Source organism: Bombyx mori, chromosome 7, assembly GCF_030269925.1.
Source record: "Bombyx mori chromosome 7, ASM3026992v2".
Lineage (NCBI taxonomy): Eukaryota > Metazoa > Arthropoda > Insecta > Lepidoptera > Bombycidae > Bombyx > Bombyx mori.
In genome coordinates, this window is record NC_085113.1 from 13,250,995 (window position 1) to 13,272,373 (window position 21,379).

The 21,379-nt window shown below is 38.9% G+C and overlaps 1 protein-coding gene across 1 annotated transcript in view; it reads left to right on the forward strand.

Annotated features, from left to right (window-relative positions):
• Positions 1-21,379, forward strand: part of LOC101737866 (inverted formin-2) — a 94,966-nt gene that overhangs the window by 12,335 nt on the left and 61,252 nt on the right. Inside the window, exon 2 of the mRNA XM_038011944.2 lies at positions 3,063-3,209. The gene's annotated coding sequence lies outside the window, so the exon portion shown is untranslated. The remainder of the gene's footprint in view (positions 1-3,062; positions 3,210-21,379) is intronic.

The window sequence follows — 21,379 nt, forward strand, 5'->3', positions numbered from 1 at the left end:
TAGGTATGGAAATGGTAGTGTAAGGTAGAGGGGGAAGAGGTCGACCGAAGAAGAAATGGATGGAGTGTGTGAATGACGATATGACAGAGAGAGGAGTAAGTGTTGAGATGACGGCTGACAGAAGAGAATGGAAGAGAAAAATTAGCTGTGCCGACCCCAATTAGTGGGATAAGGTGGAAAAAAAGAAGAGTCAGCGCAAGCATGACCACTCTGACAAGAGTGTCCGATTGAGAAGAAGAAAAGTCTTTTGAGGCTCTCCACGAATCAAACCATTCGTTGATATTTTGAGTGGAGCATCAGCCGAGCCATGTGCCGTCGGTCGCAACAAATAATTATCCAAAGGGACAATAACTGGGGATATAGAAGTCTTCGAAGTCATTTCTCAAGATGGGTAGTGATCCTTCAACGGGATTAAGTGTCTTAGAATAGACCATGCTTTTCGAGCACCAAACTTCTTGATATATCAACAAAAAAACCCCAAAAAGTGAACATGTAATTGATCAAACATTACTGTAAATAGTAACGAATATTACTTAGTCTACATTCTAACGCATTGAAAAAGAACATCTGAAAGCAATTTTAAGCCCTATCCTTATTCGAAGCCAAAGAAACAAAGTAGAAAGCTAAGAATAGCTATCTTATCAGTCGGCTTTATAAATAGCGGTCGGCGTAAAGCGTCTGGCAACTTTGTCTTGCCGCATCCGAATTGGTATTAGAGAACTGTACTCAACTTGTAATAAATAAGGGATGTTTTAAACATTCCCGGCTATCTATATTTTAAATATTATTTAACGGGTTCTCAACACGATTTTACCATTAAATGTGGTCCCGATGTTTGGGCGCTGATGCAAAGTGCCATGAACATGGGTGGATTGGGTGGTCTACCCAAGTATATTATCATCTACCATGCATAAAGCCATGGTAAGTAGTGTTTACTGTCCTCGTCGAACTCGTCGTCTAACTCGAACTAGTCCATAGACACAGCCCACTGAGTTCTGCGCCGCATCTTCTCACTGGGTCGCGATTCCGATCCGGTGGTAGATTCTGTGAAGCACTGCTCTTGCTAGGGCTAGTGTTAGCAAATTCTCTGAGGTTGAGCCCGTGAGCTCACCCACCCGTCCGGGCGTAGCTGGAATAGCCCTCTATGCTACCAGAAAACAGGTAGGAATGAAGTCGTCGTGGCTTAAAGGATAAGACGTCCGGTGCATCACTGTTGAGCGATGCACTGATGTTCGAATCCCAGGCGGGCACCAATATTTCTAATGAAATACGTACTTAACAATTTACTTCCACGGTGAAGGAATAACGTCGTGTAGTAAAAATCGAGCCAGCAAAATTATAATTTGCGTAATTACTGGTGGTAGGACCTTTCGTGAGTCCGTACGGTTAGGTACAACCGCCCTGGCTATATCTGTGTAAGTGTTTATTAAGCCGTTAATATACCTTGAAAACGATTGCAGACAAAGACAAATTCCGGTGTCAGCAGAACAAATATTTTGTAATAACAGATCGAACGTCGGCTAATATAGCACGTGTTTTATCAAGAAGACATTGCGACACACACATCTGCCCGCACGCACACACAAAGGGCTGCGATGGATGAGCGAGTTATTTTTTAATTCATTGCTTAGTTGGGTGGACGAACTCACGGCTCACCTGGTGTTAAGTGGTTACCGGAGCTCATAGACACCTACTTCCTTTAACGTGAATTTTGTGCTGTTTGAAAAGCATTATCGAATTAATGAGCTACAGTTGTGAACTAACTTACTATAAAAATAAACGCTATAAAATAAAAATAAGCAAACAAAATAAAACACTTTGTTTAAACAGAGCAACATATTGAAGAATTATTTGAAATTATAATACTAAGTATAGTTAGAAGTTAATAGATGTTATATTAATTTGTATGTTCGATTATTTGTTACATGATCTTATTACTTAACTAAGGTGATTTTATTGGTCTTGTGAGTCCGCACAGGTAGGTATTACCGCCCCGCCTATTTCTGCCGTGAAGCAGTAATGCGAGTCGGCTTGAAGGGTGGAACAGGTTGTAAAAACTGAGACATAGAACTCATGTGTTGTTGTACTTTAAAATCAGATGGTCCGTGAGCTCATTTACCCATCTAAGCAATAAAAGAGTTGTTAATAAACCATGATAATAAGAATGTATCTCTTTGTAAATTTAAACTTCAGTATCTCAACACACGATACTTGTTGACGCGTTTTAGTTTTATCTCCGACGTCGATTATAAAAAAAATTGTATTAAAAAAGTTAATGATAACAAAAAAGTAAGAACCTCTTAAACGTAGTCGCTTAGGTACCACGTGAAAGTTCAGCTAGGTGTTCAAACTAATGATAGCTGAATCTAATCATTTGATTAACAAACCGATAGATACAGACGAAAATGAAGTTGTTTTGTTCATGATAAATATCTTATGATTCATATTCTGTAGACGTTTGTAAAGAGAATGTTTTTATGTTGCTTAGGTTTGGTAAACAATTAATCAATTTGAAGGTAATTGTTGCTCGTGATATTAGCCTGTCAAAATTTTAAGAGACGGCGAATTGTCAGCATCTCTGTACTCACTACCACTTATCCTACATAGTCCATATCTGTCGGGAATCTGTGATGCGTTGTAGTTTGAAGGCCGTTACAATTTAAGCTTTATTCCCTTATTTTAAGGCTGAATTCACGTTGTTATGTCTACCAATAGTTTTATTATTTACTAGCTGTCCCGGCAGACTGTGCCTCAATCGATAAATAATAGACCTAAACTTTTGTATAAAACAAACTTAAAACAAACAAAATGAATTCGTCCGACGGGGGACACATCAAAGGAAAAACCAAAATTGCTATTTTTATTTAATTTCAAGCTTTTTTTTATTTTCTCACCTTTTAAACCTTCCCTGAACTTCCACAAATAATTCAAGACCAAAATTAGCCAAATCGGTCCAGCCGTTCTCGAGTTTTAGCGAGACTAACGAACAGCAATTCATTTTTATATATATCGATATAAATTATTAACCGATTCATTAAGCCTCCTAATCTTGTTTGTTTCAGGTTTGGACTAAACTTAAAACCAGTGACGTAACTTGAATGTGAGAATGTGAATATCGATTCGTGTCACGTTATATTATATCGATTCAGTGCAAATGACGGATGTTTTGTGGCGGATATATTGGTGTTTAGTGCATCACCCTGGCATTGGTAAGTGAGAAAAACTCTTAAAACCTATTAGCGCATCAATATTGTGTATGTGACTATATGCGTAATCTATAATTTGCGTAATCACTGGTGGTAGGAGCTCTAATGAGTCCGCACGGGTAGGTACCACCGCTCTGGCTATTTTCTGCAGTGTAGCATCGTATATCTCAAGGTGGGCGGCGGCATTTACGTTGTAGATGTCTATGGGCTCCAGTAACCACCTAACACCAGGTGGGCTGTGAGCTCGTTCACGCATATAATCAATAAAAAAAATGTGTGTATAAATTTTATATTATTATTATGATATAATAATATGCACGGTGTTGTATGTTATGTTTATGTGTGTATACTATATGTGTGTTTATATTTGTATGTAATATTATTATTATTTATCTTATTTCTCAAAAAGGACTACACCTACTACAGGATTCTCTACAACACCCTAGCTAGACTAGAAGACAATGCCTTAGGCATTAAATCCGCCACAGTACTTGTGTATTAAGTTGAATAAATAAATAAATATTATCAGTGCGGAAGTGTGTCTGTGGGTCATTCTTTCGCGCAGCAAAAAGCAATATATTAAAATAATTTGTTTTGCAAATACATTGAAACCGGTTTTATAATTTCATTAAGCATTTAAAGGAAAGGACTACCGGTTTAGCTTTAGGCGGTTCGCCATTTTATTTACGACAAACAATCGGCCTTCGGTCTATTGAGTAATCTCACGGTGAACCCTACACATTGCTGTTCCTTCTGCTAGTTTTGTCGACACCAAGGTTTCCCATATTACTGGTGGTAGGACCTCTTGTGAGTCCGCGCGGGTTGAAGCAGTAATGCGTTTCGGTTTGAAGGGTGGGGCAGCCGTTGTAACTATAGTGAGATCTTAGAACTTATATCTCAAGGTTGGTGGCGCATTTACGTTGTAGATGTCCATGGGCTCCAGTAACCACTTAAACACCAGGTGTGCTGTGAGCTCGTCCACCTATCTATGCAATAAAAAAAAAACAAAATAGAGGACTTTTTTGTTTTTCTTGAATCTTCGGTGTAGCTTTCAGTCATCTCGGTGCTTTAAGCCTCTTGCTTTTACCTCTGAGCTTGTTATCCGCTTAAATTACGCAAATCTGTTTGCTCGTTCGCAATTAATCAAAGCAAATAAATAGTTGAAAATAACGGTTCCAATCCAATTAAAATTTAAATGCACTATCGAATATAAAAGTAAGTCTTGATTGATAAAAAAAAAAGTTTCAATTTGCAAAACTGGTTCTCAAATTTCTATGGTCTAGAAATATGTGGTACTATTCAGGGTCAAGGCGTCGATAAGGATCGGGTCTCGGTGTGGGCGTGAAGCGATCGATCAGCGCCCGCTACATCGCCGTCCGCTCGATTAATTAGCGTTGTGCAATTGTTGGTTGAAAGAAACATTCATCGGTTATCTTAAGGTATGAGCTGAAGCGGTGATATCCCTTGAGTTTGAAATCGTAAATTGGTATTCTGTTCTTTATGATGGAGTATGGAAACAGATGAGCTACTGAAGGCTGTCACTATTATACATCTCAACTAATAGTCTTAATTGTTATTAGAATCTTCTTTAGCATGTTATGTATGTTATGATACAGACTCCCCTTAAAATCTACATCAGCAGCTCTAAGACCATCCATCCCCTTGTTGCAGCACGTTCTATGTCTGTCACGGTTTGGTTTCATCATCTATTACCATTTTTGCTGCGATGTCAACTTTCCAGGTTTTGATTGAGAGAATCGTCTTCAGGTCATTGACATCTTAGAACTGATATCTCAAGGTGCGTGGCGCATTTACGTCGCAGATGTCTATGGGCTCCAGTAACCACTTAACACCAGGTCGTCTACCCATCTAAGCAATAAAAAAAAAGTCAGCATCTTGCCTCAAAGCGGCGATGGTATTGACCTTGTGTGGTCTATGAGACTCAGTTTCAATATCCGGTAATTAAATCAGGATAATAGATCGAAAGGACCCGCTGTATTTAGTGACTTGGAGCGCACAATCAGTAGCCACAGCACAAATTGATGTGTGGTGATGAAACGCATTGCTGACATTAAACTAATTGAGTTATTGCCGGTCCGGTTCCAATCGAATTGACATTCGTAAGGCATGTCACATGTTCTTGTACGTTCTTAAGGTGCAAATCGCAAAGGTGACTTTCGAATATGGTGGGTGATTGGACAGATTTATTAAAAACGACAAAAAGAATAACACAAATTTTAAATTGTTTCTTTTGATACGACAGGAACTAAATAAAATTTCGTGACGATTTGTTGTTTGATTGTCATGTTGGTTCTACGGTACCCATGCACCAATTATAAGGTTAGAATTTTTTAAATAATTGCTGGACTTACACTCGAGAACCTTAGAGCTTAATGCTAAATATTTTATCAAGGATAGTGGTCTGAGCTGGGCGCGCTGGTCCTTTGGTGTAAATGGTGAACCTTAAGCCGGTCAGTCTAACTACAGCGAACGCCGAGTTAGTTTTTTTTCCTACCTAAGCTTGAGTAACTTGAGCCTTGAGAGGCTATTTCAGCGTAACCTTAACTAGTAGGTGAGCTCACGGGGCTCAAACCTGACGACGTTGCTAACACGAACCCTAGCTAGAGCCGTGCTTCGCAGAATCTACCACCGGATCGGAAACGCGACCCACTGAGAAGATTCGGCGAGAAATTCAATGGGCTGTGTCTGAGGGTTAATTTACTCGTCGAGCCCTTCGTCGCAAGCGACGGGTTCGACGAGAACGATGACCGGTGCTTGATGTACCTAAAAGCACCGTTAATGGATCGGGAGGATCCGAAATGACGTGTTTGGGGCGACGTCGACTGCTTTCCATTCGGTCCACAGGATCGGGAATGTAGTTACCGGCGGTCACGATCAGAGGATTCTCGTGTCGTGCCGCTTTATCGAAGTGAGCCGAGTTACAATCGCAAGTGATTTCACAATTACATCTTTCACGGTCACCTTCTTTATACTTTCATCTGTTTGAGAAGTTAATATATGAGCGTATGAGAGCAGCGGCAGCGCGCCGTGGGCGTGACGCGGAGTTGGCGATTTAAAACCGGTCGCATTAAATATTCACTGTATTCGATGTTATTTGCATACGATTATTTATGTTTCAAGGTAATTAGAATTTCGTTAGTCGTTCAGTATTTATTATCGTTCATGGATTTGTTGAGAGGCGACACCTGCGTTGTGTCGTGTGCTTATTGTCAAATGTAAGAATCACTAGGTCACGTGGGTTTTTACTGGTGCTAGGCCCTCTTGTGAGTCCGCGCGAGGTATAATAACCGGCAAACTTCTTGAGCATTTGTTGACGTAGTGGGGGTAAGTTTGCGCATGGTACACTCACGTGCAAAAACATTACTTACTCTGCGTCATAATGCTATTAAATTATTAAAATCAACATATGTATTTATTTATATATTTATTAGAACATCAACAAAACATATAGGTTAATAATTGTAATAATTTAATCTTGGGGTAAAATAGATATTCCTTCTATTAAGTCAAAACTAGAGCTGTTGCCAGGTCTTGGTTCAGTTAAAGCGAAGCTGGTATTTGTAAATTTTTTTTCGTTATCATAATCTTGACCATCATCATCATCACTGTTTTCATCACCCGAGTCGCTATCATCGTGATGAGTCGACATAGGGCTCATCGGCGTAGTTTACAACTCTGTCGATTCGGTCTTCTTTTTTGTCTATAATTAATTATTTTTTGAAGATATTCGATTCGTAGTAATCGAATGTTACTTTTTTCATTTACCAGCTTCCGATTATTTTCTGTTCTTTTTTTCCATCTGAAGCCTAGCTCTTTCATAATTCGTCGTAAGCTTCATTCCGAGCCATTAAAATTTATATCTTCTTTAAATTCTTCGAAGCCTTTCTACGGTACGGAGTTTCGCTGCTTGTTATGTAGTTATTATGATTACATCTTTTTATTACAGATTGAACGAAACTATCCATTCCGGTAACTTTCTTCTTCCCTGATCTTTTCTTACCCGGAGTCCGAAACACTGCGAGCAAGCCAGAGCCTTTAGCTTCGTTAATAATGCACCTAACAGTACTCACTGATGTTTTTGTTGCTTCCGAAGTCTGTTTTAATTTTTCCATATCATTCTTCCCCTGTTTTATAATGAAGCAATATACGTCGTACACAAATTTTCTACCCTTTCTTTTAAGTACTACACCAGTTTGTCACGGCATAGTGTATGTTTTATAAAAAATCAACAAACACTCAACAAATAGCAATGGCAACAAAGTCCACAAGCAATTATAACAAATAACTTAACGATTAATAACGATAGACTTTCCACTGTACGCAAGCGTACTTTTGGGAGCAAGCGGAATGAGGGCGCGGTGCGGGACGCAAGGTTCGACTGATCTACCAATAACGCGCTCGATACGATTTCCCCTGCCGTCGCGCCTCACCCTCATCACCAAAGTGACCTAAAATTCGGTTCTGCGCAGTCAAGGTCATTTGCTCAAGAAGTTTGCCGATTACTATACCACCGCCCTGCCTATTTCTATCGTGAAGCAGTAATGCGTTTCGGTTTGAAGGGTGGGGCAGCCGTTGTAACTATACTGAGATCTTAGGACTTATATCTCAAGGTGGGTGGCGCATGTACGTTGTAGATGTCTATGGGCTCCAGTAACCACTTAACACCAGGTGGGCTGTGAGCTCGTCCACCCATCTAAGCAATATAAAAAAAAACGTTGGATTCAAGTGGCGACAGACCGGCCGCACTGGACATCAATTGGAGAGACCTATGTTCAGCAGTGGGCAGGCTGAGATGATAACTAGTTTATATATTTTATATGTATGTATGTAATCTTCAGATGGGCATAGCGGGTGATCCTGTGATTTGTTAGCAAAACCATTCGGACTTGATCTGTTATTTATGTTCTGAATGCGTCCACGGTTGAATTGTTAGTTCTTTGTTATGCATCTGTTGTATTCTGATTTACCTACTTATTTGAGTGAATTCCGTATATAAAAAGTGTTCACGGACGAACGACTTTGAAGATTAAGGCATTACGTCACATAAACGAGCCAATTGTTTCGTTGATTTGTAGAATTTGATTGTTTAGCTTCACGACGCCGTCATGTTACGTTACGGCCGTCGCCAGTGCAGAGTCCTTTACTACTTGAACCTTTTTTTCCTACCTATGCTGATCCTTGAGAGGCTATTTCAGCTTCGCCCTAATATGTAGGTGAGCTCACGGTGCTCAAACCGGGTGTGTTGCTAATAATGGCCCTAGCAAGAGTAGTGCTTCGTAGAATCTACCACCGGATCGAAAACGCGACCGAAAAGAAGATCCGGCGAGAAACTCAGTGGGCTGTGTATATTGTTTAATTCACTCGTCGAGCTCTTCATCGCAAGCTACTGGTTAGGCGAGGACGGTGACCGGTGCTTGAAGTACCTATAAGCACCATTAATGGATCGGGAGGATCCGTAATGACATGTTTTGGGTGACGTCGACTATTTACCATTCGGTCTACAGGATCAGGTATGTAATTTCCAGCGGCCACGACAAGAGGTATTGGCAGAGGTATTGCACTGATTAGCACACCTTTTCTTTGTCGGTATGTACCACAAACTCCTCTCCAAGTTGTTTCTTGTTAACGTTCTCGATAGCGTAAAAGTTAACTCAAATTTGTATGGAGTTGGAACAGCGCCCCTAGCGGCAAACGTAGGAACCCTGTCCAACTCCATACAAATTTGAGTTAACTTTTACTCGATCGAGAATGTTAAAAAACTCGCACTAAGCACACTGATCGCTGTAACATGTCTTTTTCCTAACGAGGCTTCAATAGAATTCTGGACAGTAGGCAGTTTCTATCCCAGCATTGCTGATATCCATTTACCCTTAGCTAGATTTCGATAGACATAATTGTTTACCTCTTTTGTTTTTGTTTAGAAGGGTGGACGAGCTATTGGAGCTACTGGTGGTTACTGGAGCCTATAGACATCTACAACGTAAATGCGCCACCCACCTTGAGATAAGTTTTAAGGTCTCAAGTATAGTTACAACGGCTGCCCCACCCTTCAAACCGAAACGCATTACTGCTTCACAGCAGAAATAGGCGGGGTGCTGGTACCTACCCGCGTGGACTCACGTGATGTCTTACCACCAGTACGAAAAGAAAAAAAAACAATATATAAACTATTAGATCTTTAAAAAAACCTTATTATACGTACTTGTGATAAATCCATCTAACAGAGCCTCTGATCTAAAACCCCAGTAGGAGAGTCGCTTCTTAATACTCGGGCCCATGATTCAGAAGCGCCCCGAACAGGCATTAAGTACATCGAAGTAAACACAAGTGTACCGTGAGGCCGCGCGTTAACATTGACCTCAAACGCCGTATATGGGATACGGTTGCAAAACTACTCCCGACAGATGTTCAGTGAAGGTTATACAGCCTACTGCCTCGTGAATTCACTAAATATTGTTATTAAAAGCTTCTTAATAATATTATTTATAAGCATACTAGACGTGTCTCGCGGTTTCTCCTGTGATATGTTTGTAATACAGAAAGAATAAAACTCATTGCATTTTCTCGACATAATGAGTCCACTTTGTTTCTTTTTTTATTGCTTAGAAAGGTGGACGAGCTCACAGCTCACCTGATGTTAAGTGGTTACTGGAGCCCATAGACATCTACAACGTAAATGCGCCACCCACCTTGAGATATAAGTTCTAAGGTTTCAAGCATAGTTACAACGGCTGCCCCACCCTTCAAACCGAAACGCATTACTGCTTCACGGCAGAAATAGACACGGTGATGTTACCTACCCGGGCGGACTCACAAGAGGTCCTACCACCAGTAAATTACAAACCAGTGAACGCATTGTAGTATTTGCTATTGCAGATGTATCTGGCGTTGATCAGGACACGTCATCTATCAGTCTATGTCATCTAGGTTAGGTACTATCAACAGAATTCTGAGAAATCGCACCCAAATCCGTTAAGCTATTTTTGCTTGATTGAATAACAAACATAAAAAAACATTTAAAAAAAAACATGTTTGTACAATTAATTATTTGATTTAAAACATTTAGTTGGAAGAGCGATTTTGGAGCTGTCCAAAATCAACACTGCAAATATTTCAATAAAAGCTATGTCTCTGAAAGCCGACCCCAACAACCGATCAATATTTTTATTTCTTTTTATTACCCTTGTAGGCAGACGAGCATACGGCCCACCTGATGGTGAGTGGTTACCGTCGCCCATGGACTTCAGCAATGCCATGGGGCAGAGCCAAGCCGCTGCCTACCGCATCAATCTACATATTAGTAGTGTTCACGTCTCTGAATCAATACGTCATGAATCTAAATAAGTTGTTTTGTTTTAAACAGCAATGGTTTCGTTTTCTAAGAAATCAAATATGAATGAATATATTTCAAAGAATCTATTTTACAAATAAGTACATAAATTGTTGTAAAAATTTCGTTTGTGGGTGTTGTTACTTAGTCACTTTGCACTGTGTGAGTCACAGTTCAGACGTCTTACAGTCGCATCACTGGATAAAAATTTATTGTTAACTAGGCGCGCCTCGCGAATTCGCCGGCGGCAATTTTGAAATGAATAATGGTGGTGGATGTGAATATCTTTGAGGTCCTCAATTACTTATCGTTTTTTTTTTGATAAACAAGGTGTCATACTGTATGATTCTTAATTATAATCATAATATATTGGTAGTTTTTTAATATCCTGCCAAATAATCTTATCTAGTGTTCGTCCGAAGATCTAAATTCGACCACTGTTCATGTAATCTTATGATTTAGGTTCAATTAAAATTTTCTTTTTTGTCATGTTTTAAAAAATGCTGCTTACAAAGTTTACATATTATTACTTACCAATATTGTGCCTACAATATGTTCTATACTAAAGCAGAAATATTAAAAGGGAATGGCTTAGGAAGTAAAGAAGGAAGCCGTTTACTATGTAAATTGTAGTCTTTGTCTATTCGTATATAGATTTGATTAGTTCAAAAGTCTCCTTGTAGTATTTTGAACTAAGCACATCCCGTGATTTCACTCGCTAAATATAATTTGATGCGTCGTTACGTTATTATTGAATGCACTGACTGTACATTCATTCAATTACCGACCGACATTTTTGTCATATTCGTCATGTGTATAATGGGACAAGTTTATGCAAAAGCAATATTTAGTGCCTTGACACGTTATCATCATACGCAATCCTGGCAGTTTACCACTGATCCTGGCGGCGCAATGAACTTCCTCGTGAAGAAGGGTACCGGGGATCTTTCTATAGCAAAATAAAATGCCCTATCTTCTAGGGTCCATTTTTTATTTTTATTTGTTATTGCTTAGATTGGTGGACGAGCTCACAGCCCACCTGGTGTTAAGTGGTTACCGGAGCCCATATACATCTATAACGCAAATGCGCCACCCACCCCGAGATACAAGTTCTAAGGTCTCAGTATAGTTACAACGGCTGCCCCGACCTTCAAACCGAAACGCATTACTGCTTCACGACAGAAATAGGCGGGGTGGTGGTACCTACCCGCGCGGACTCACAAGAGGTCCCACCAACATTGATACGGACTGGCCAGCCATTGGTATTGGGCCAGTAAATGCGCTATCTTTGATCACATAATATTATCCCTAGTCTTTGGTGAGCTTATCTTAATTCTTCCGTATATCATTATATGAAATTAATAAAAATATTTTTATTAATATTATTGCAAACACTTGTCGTTATCTCCGGCTATGCTCGCGTAATTCAAACAACTGACCGCCGGTTGTGGCAAATCGAAGAATTCCAGTTAATATTATACACGTGATGAATAATCGGAATAACAAAAGATAAACAGTGATTCGCAGAAGTCAGAGTCGCGATTGTTTAAATGAGTTTATTTTAATTTCACAGTTGCTTATCGGCTGTATAAATATTTTAGAGGATAAGCCTCGAGTATGTTAGGGTCAGCATTCTTACTCACAATTTTTATTTTTTTCCTACATATTCTAGTGACCTCGAGGGGTCACTCTAGATTCATCGGACAAGTAGATGAGCTCACGGGGCTCTAACCTATAACCACAATGCTACACTTTAAATATAGGGGTTCTGGATTAATTAAAAGTGGATTGAGATTGGAGGATCCAACATTAAAATAGTTTGGGGGTAGTTTTATACCCCTAGCTGTTGCCACTTTTTAATTTTTTTATTGCCCTTGTAGGCAGACGAGCATACGGCCCACCTGGTGGTGAGTAGTTACCGTCGCCCATGGACTTCAGCAATGCCAGGGGCAGAGCCAAGCTGTTGCCTAACTTAACCTTAACTCCTCCGCAGTATCTTTCTTTTATCGAAATTATTCTCATACCTAACTCTTCTTGGCTAGATTGAAAAATTCCCATAAGTGTCTATTATATTCTTACTTATTTCTATCAAATCTACCCAGTCCTAAGGCATTTATTTAGTAGCGTCTGTAGCCTTCGAGGACGTAGCTGAAATAGCCTCTTAGGCAACCAGTGAATAGGTAGAAAAAAAAAGATCGAGCCAGACGTATGTATGATTTACGTTATGTGGTCTGTAGGTTCCCTAAACAATTATTACGAACCTACATTAACCTTTCTGCCTACGGCTTTCAGCTCTTTAATGAATCGCCCTCTACGGTTGATGTAATTCCTCAAGCCTCAAGGGCTTGGTAGCAACACATTTGAGAATGCTCATGAAGATAAGCTTCTGCAGCAGCCGATGATTACGATCTAACTAGTCAGGTCATAAGTATTGTCACACAGTAAAAACTTTTCTTTTAGAATGCTGGCCACAAAAAAGTTTATTGAATTCGAATTTCGAATTGTTCATGAAAATAAAAATGTATACTTTTAGAATTTTACTGATTTTTAAATATGGAGTGGACACTTAAAGAAGACTGTGTTGCAGTTATTGCGTTGCATCGTTGCGGTTACGCGCCAATTCAAATTTTTAACATACTGAAAAATTTTAATATAACCAAAAGATTCGTTTATCGTAGCATCAAACGATACAATGAAGACTAGTGTAGATGACAGGTCAAGAAGTGGCCACCCTCGGTCTGTTAGGACGCCAGCAGTGATAAAAGCTGTGAAGGCGCGAATTCAAAGAAATCCCAAACGTAAGCAGAAACTGTTTGCCCTTCAGATGGGGTTAAACAGAACCACGGTGAAAAGGGTGTTAAATGAAGACTTAGGGCTTCGGGCATATCGAAGAAAAACAGGACATCGTTTGAATGCTCGTCTAATGGACCTGAGACTGAAGAGATGCCGCGCTTTGTTGAAGCGGTACGCGGGAAAAAAATATCGGGAAATTCTTTTTTCGGATGAAAAAATTTTTACCGTAGAAGAGAGCTACAACAAACAAAATGATAAGGTGTACGCACACAGTAGTGAAGAAGCGAGCAACCGTATTCCGCGTGTCCAACGAGGTCATTTTCCATCCTCGCTCATGGTATGGTTGGGAGTTTCTTATTGGGGCTTAACAGAGGTACATTTTTGTGAGAAAGGTGTAAAAACGAATGCAGTTGTGTATCAAAATACAGTCCTGACGAACCTTGTGGAACCTGTTTCTCATACCATGTTCAATAACAGGCACTGTATGTTGTATTCCAACAAAATTCGGCGCCAGCTCATAGAGCGAAGAGCACACAAGACTGGCTGGCGGCGCGTGAAATCGACTTCATCCGGCACGAAGACTGGCCCTCCTCCAGTCCAGATTTGAATCCGTTAGATTACAAGATATGGCAACACATGGATGAAAAGGCGTGCTCAAAGCCTCATCCCAATTTGGAGTCACTCAAGACATCCTTGATTAAGGCAGCCGCCGATATTGACATGGACCTCGTTCGTGCTGCGATAGACGACTGGCCGCGCAGATTGAAGGCCTGTATTCAAAATCACGGAGGTCATTTTGAATAAACTTTAGTGTCATAAGAATCTATGTTTTGTTAAGTTAATTTTGGTATATGAATGGTTACATAATGAATAAACTTGTTTCAATTATTTTACATTAAACATGTGACAGAATTTATGACCTGACTAGGTATATACGTTTGGAAAACAAAACGGATGCTTTTAACATTACTATTCTATATGCATAAATTCTTAGGTATATTATAGAATAGTATATTAGTCGCAATTACATTATGTATTATTTACGAACTCATAAATATTTGTAGTCGTGCTCGATTAAGACTATTATGCTATGTGGCTCTGTAACCGGGCGTCCTTGGATTGATTCCTGGTAGCTATTTATTGTTCCGATACCTTGTTCAACTTTAACGGATTTTGTTTTACGGAGTATAATTTTTGTCTATTGTTATTGGCGAAAACTATTGGCTGTCATCGTGACATTTTTATTATTACTAGAGGTCCCGCAGTAGTCGAAATTCGACTATAATTAATTGGAATTGTAAGCTTGTACACTATTATGATTGTCTTTTATACTTCTATAATCTCAAACTTCGCCAAGACTACACTATAAAAAATATTAACAAAGGCAAACAATATTTAATCTATTCTCAATTTGACAACAGACGTCAAGAACAAAAGTTTGACAATAAATAGAATGCATGCGTGTGTGCGTCAAATACAGTCATGGTATGTAGTGTGTAATGTTTTCTTTATTGATTTAATGTATCTTTTATGCATTATTTTAAAATTAGCATTGTGCACTTCTTCTCTATATTCTCTATAAGTGTGGAAAATTTTATACTCCTCCGTCCGCGCAATTTTCGTAAAAAGGGATACAAAGTTTTTACTTCACGTATTAATATATAGATTATTTTATTGCTTTGATGGGTGGACGAGCTCACAGCCCACCTGGTGTTAAGTAGTTACCGGAGCACACATACATCTACAACGTAAATACCGCCACCCACCTTCAGATTCTAGTTCTAAGGTCTCAGGTCTCAGTATAGTTACAACGACTGCCCACCCTTCAAACCGAAATGCATTATTGCTTCACGGCAGAAATAGGCGGGGCGGTGGTACCTACCCGTGCGGACTCATAAGTAAGAGGTTCCACCACCAGTAATTGATAAATGACATGTGACAATGTGATGTGACAACGACATGTGTGATAGTGACATGTGAGCGTATTCTATCTTTGATTAGAACCCTTATTAAAATAGGAGTTATTCAATCCGAGTAAATTCGTGATAACTTTGTCGCAAGAAAGCGTAGACCAGCAAGTGGAACATCAAACAAGAAAAGTTAAGGTCGCTTCTGAATCTGCCTTGAGATGCTATTAAAAAAAATTGTATGCGAAAGTTTAAAAGCGCAAACCGTCCTAAAAGACTCATTTCAAGGAATTTTGATCAATAAATAAAACGAAAAAAAAAAAAAACTGGTTTTCGAATTTAAGAATTTCAATCGCAAGGTCAACAACGGCTTAAATGATACGAATTGATTTATAGGATACGCGTAGAGCACGAATTGGCAATATTATTGGAATTACTTAACCGACTTCCAATGCGCCGATAATGTTTTCAGCCTAACCCATGCATCAGCCCGCTGAGTTTCTCGCCGGATCTTCTCAGCGGGTCGCGATTCCGATCTGGTAGTAGATTCATTCGCGAAGCAGCTGTTCTCGAGTTGTTAGGTCTCCTTCGGAGGCGCTCGGGCAGCTGTTAACTAATTCCAACCCTCCTGGCTGAACCAATGCTCGCCTAGGTGTCCCAGTGAAACTGGAAAGGCCTCCTGGTCACCAGTAATCCCTCAATCATAAAAACAAAGGTTTTCAGACGTTTTACAATATGGGATGGGAGCTCGGTGTGGTTTTTATATCTTCTAAAAACATCATTTCATTCGTTTATCGCTTCAATCTGTTGCCATCTTTATTTTTCAATGTAACTAAAACTAAACCCGCCATGACTTCTGATTCCTTGACCAGTGTAGTCAGCCACATCAAGGCTGGTGCATTAGTTAAGATCTTTATGCACATGCACATAGAATAACGCACTTCTTTATCTGATTTTGTTTATTTAATAATTGCTCAGGAAGTTAGACGCGACGGAATAATAAATGATGCGAGGGGCAGAATTATTGTCAGTCTTTGGGGTCAACGCTCCGCGCGGCGAACGGTAAAGCTCGCCAATGCTTGATGGCTCAGATTTTTCATGGCCAATCCGTATCACAATTGACTAGTTTGGATAACGTCGCATTTTATGACAATCAAACCGAGGCAAATATCCTACCACTGAACTACGCCCCCCGTTGCCTTCTGATTTAGTTCGTTGTGGGATCCAAGATAAATTAGCTTTCCTGCGGTAAGCCCTGAGCCGTTATTTAGAGTCTTTTCGTGTGGCTGCTACTTTGGTTCCCGGTTAATCTGGTAATATATAAGCCTTAGATGGTTTTGGTGGTGATTAGAGAATGTTCTATCCCGTTCTCGCAGCAAGACTATTAGTGTGTGTATCGCACTCTTGAATGATGGCGTCATTGGATAACTTCTTGCGTTTTCTGTCCAATGTGAAAATAAACGCTTTATATTTCATAGTTGTCATAAGTACTCATTATTCATTTGGGCAATGGTCCAAGTTAAAATTATCTTCTGTGTATGGGTAAAATAAACTCACATATAAAGACTTGAACTTTATGACCCCGAATACCGAATATTTTTGATAAAGATACTCCGACTGGATCGAACCTAAACTCCATATAAGAGTTCTCAACCGCAAAACCAATAAGGCGATACGTAAAATAACTTCAAATATTTAAAAAAAAATTAAGAAATTACAGAAACGTGGAGTTAAAAGATAGTACTGCGGGATAAATTAATAATGCTGTTATTTTTTAATAAATATCTTTAAATTTGTAATATAACAAATCAAAATAATTTAACATAAATCAACTCACACAGTAGAACAAATCTTCCAATGCGCTTGAAGGAGGCACAGTTCCCAAGATACTGGCTACGTTACCTCGTTGAACAGCCAATACTACCAGCCAATACTACAGCCAATAATTAATACTGTAGTTTTGAAATTATTTAAATTTGTCATGTCTGTTGATGAATCTAGATGATATCTTCAAGGATTTAAAACCAAAGCGACGCGAATGACCATGAAAAGTGTAACCCAAGAAGACATACAAGACAAAGACCGCAATTAATCCTAATTTGAAGTGAATAATTAAAAGTTTCCAAACAAGTTTCGTAGCGTTCCTTATCTGTGTCGCAAGTGTGTTATTAGAACGGATCACTTTTATGGGCAAAATACGTTTTGAACCCGGAACAGCGTGAGATAATTTTTAGTACAGTAAATAAACTTAGCGTTCGCTTGGAGGGGGCCGCGATGAAGCTCGCGTTAAATTCGTAATTAAGATAAGATAATGAAGCAGTTACTATCCAACAGGAGCAGCGTCGTGCTCGAAATATTATTTTTTTTGTGATTGAAGGATTACTGGTGGCCCGGAGGCCTTTCCAGTTTCACCAGGACAGGTGGGCGAGCAAAGGCTCAGCCAGGAGGGGTGGAATTTGCTAACAGCTACCCGAGCGCCTCCGAAGGAGACCTAACAGCTCATGAGTAGTTGCTTCGCGAATGAATCTATTACCGGATCGGAATCGCGACCCGCTGAGAAGATCCGGCGAGAAAATCAGCGGGCTGATGTATGGCTTAGGTGCACATCGAACTCTTTGTCGAGTTCGACGAGTACGGTTACCGAGGTCCCTAAGCCTGCTCCTATTATTAGAGCTGAAGGCGTCTAATGCAAAGGTTATTGGATCTGGTGGATCCGTAAGGACGTGTGCTCGAAATAAGACGCAACTTCACTACATAGTATAAAACAAAGTCGCTTTCTCTGTCCCTAAATCCCTATGTATGCTTAAATCTTTAGAACTACGTAACGGATTTTTATGCGGTTTTTTTTAATAGATAGAGTGATTGAAGAGGAAGATTTATATGTATTATAACATCCATTAAATAGTGGAGAAATCAATAACTAATTACAGTTTCCGAAGCGAAGCGAGGGCGGGTCGCTAGTAGACCGTAAACTGAGAAGTCTTATAATGTTATTTTTCAAACTACCATTTTTTTTTTATTGCTTAGATGGTTGGACGAGCTCACAGCCTACCTGGTGTTAAATGGTTACTGGAGCCCATAGACATCTACTACGTAAATGCGCCATCCACCTTGATATATAAGTTCTAAGATCTCAGTATAGTCACAATGGCTGCCTCACCCTTCAAACCGAAACGCTTTACTGCTTTACGGCAGAAAATAGGCAAGGTGGTGGTACTTACCCGCGCGGACTCACAAGAGCTCCTACAGCCAGTAATTACGCAAATTATAATGTTGCGGGTTTGATTTTTATTACACGATGTTATTCCTTCACCGTGGAAGTCAATCGTGAGCATTTGATGAGTACGTATTTCATTAGAAAAATTGGTACCCGCCCGCGGGATTCGAACACCGTTTCATCGCTCAACACGAATGCACCGGACGTCTTATCCTTTAGGCCACGACGAGTACCAGTCTATGTAAATCATCTCGCAATTTAAAGTAGGAGGTACCTAATCTTTACGATCCCTTTTTCGGTGTTTTAGTCCTAACGTCAGCCGCTCTCTCAGATAGGCTAATAATAATGTGGCTATCTCTTTGTCGGACGCTGCGACGCGGAAAAGACAACGGGTTCTCTCATTACGGCAGTATTGTAAATTTTTAAGTTATATGACCTGTACCGGACCAATCTTTCTCTTTTACGGTATTATCACGCATACACCCTAAATATGTCCAGGATAAAATAATCGAAAATAATTGAATAGATAAACAATTTAAAATTCATTTATTTCCAGCGAAAGTTTTTTAAGAGATTTTATGACCTGGTAACTAAGACCTTTAAGTCATGTCTTATTTTAATTTATTTTCTTATTTTTATGAATAATGATAAAATGAAATGAAGATGATTAATTTGAGACATTAATCAACTGGGATGAAATTAAATGAAATGAGATGATATGGGATGAAATATAATCTTAGTGTAATGGTGGTCATTTACTAAGATTTTTTCAGTGGACTTTTTGGAGGATCCCGAGAAGTTGCGTCCAGCGGTTTTTGTTTCATTTTCCCACATTTGTGCACTTTCACAGATATTAAACAGTTAATAAACCACCGTTATTACGCATTTAAACCTGAAGAAACACTAAATAGACAAAATAAAACAAATCACATAACTTCACTCCTCGCGTTCCCGTCAAAAAGTCTCAAGCGAAAGTCTAAATAGTTCTAACCGCTTCGAAGCTTAATCCGTCCAAAGCGACAAGGTTAAATACTTGTTTTACTTTATTTAAAACGTAAGGTAATTGGTTAATTGGTTCTTTTATATATGGATATATTTTATATCTCTACTTGTCACATAAATATGTCTTAATTCTCTACTTTTCCGCCAGCGATACCTTTTATAACGTAGGTAACTTGTTTTCCGTTTTTTTATTTAATATATTCAATAATTTGGATTTTCGCTTCATTGTTTGTTTATATTTCATAATTATTTGATTACGAATAAAAAATATTACTTCCACGTCCCACGCTATAGAATACAATTAATAATTATTATTCGTTCGTAAGCGCCATTTTGTAATAAATTAGTAATGCATCGTATGCACTGAAGTAGAATGTCACTTCCATAGCTGAGATAACTCTAATGACGCCTTTTTTTTACTCTATAGAGCGTGCCAAAGAAGTAAACACATATTCCAAAAAACAACCATTACCCTGCTTTGGCAGTGGGGTTTAAAAAACTTATTTTATTAATTAACTAGCGACCCGCCCTCGCTTCGCTTCGGAAACATTAAAACACACATGAAACAAAAAAAAAAAAAAAAAAAAAAAAAACAAAAAAAAAAAAACAAAAAAAAAGTAGCCTATGTTCATTAGGGACAATGTCGGCTTCTAATGGAAAAAGAATTTTTCAAATCGGTCCAGTAGTTTCGGAGCCTATTCGAAACAAACAAACAAACAAATCTTTCCTCTTTATAATATTAGTATAGATCACAGACAGAATTTTATTTACTTTTATAGAAATAGGTTAGCAATGAGCAGTTGATAACAGAATTTGATAGCGAAGTAACTTCAGCTACATATAACTCAGGTCTCAGTTAAATTCATTAGTCAAAATTTTGCTATCGTCAAGTTGTGAACTCAAATGGCTATTTTTTTCTGGCTAGACGAGTGTGCTAGATCTCAACTGGTATTCAGTTGTTATCGGAGCCTATTGGAATCATTAATTTTTTTTTGGAAATCCAATAACTGTTTTATACAATGTATCGATTTCCAACCATCCATTGTCATACACAAATCCTGTTCTGAACTACTAACTGGTTGGGTAGTTGTGCGTCAGCAAAGGAATTGGTTTTTGCTCTGAGATTGCATTGCAGGGAATAAAACAGGGGAATTCCTATAGACTAAACGTGATGAAAAGTGCACAAAGTCTGCAGATCGCGTTAATAATACGATACTGCCTTTTCTATGTCTTTCATTCACAGCCCCACGACAAGCGGCGCGTCTAGCTCCCAGACAACTCTTAATAGATCGAATTGAGATTTATGTTCGACAGTCCGGCCGGTGTCAACAATTGGATAATACAGTCATTGACCGGGTTACGGACTGTCGGATCTAAGGGGTAAGAAGGAGCTGTGTTTTGAAGTGTATTGTAGTTGCAGTCATTCAAGGCGGTAGAGAGTTTTGGGAGCCCGTCTAACTAGGTCCAATAGCGTCTGCCACTCATCAGGTTAGAGCCTCGTGAGCTCACCTACTCGTTCTGTGAATCTAGTATAACCCATCGAGGTTACAAGAACAGGCAAAAAAAAATTGTTTATAAAAACAAACAAAATACGTTTTTATAGAAAATCCAACTAAAAAATAGAAAATAAATTTTAATAAATTTGAATTACAAACAGTGTAAGAAAAAGTGATTTTATAGTAAAGAAGCGTGGGTAGTTGGATTTTCTATAAAAGCGTATTTTGTTTGTTTTTTTAAACCCTTATTTATTTTCCATTTTTAGTTGAATTTCAATATTTTCATATATTTTTTTTAATATTGAATTTTCATCGGTTCTTAATAAGTATACCAAATTTCGAGTTAATCCGACGTTTTGAAGGGGGTCAAAATCATGTTCAAAGATTCCGTTACATACATACGTCTG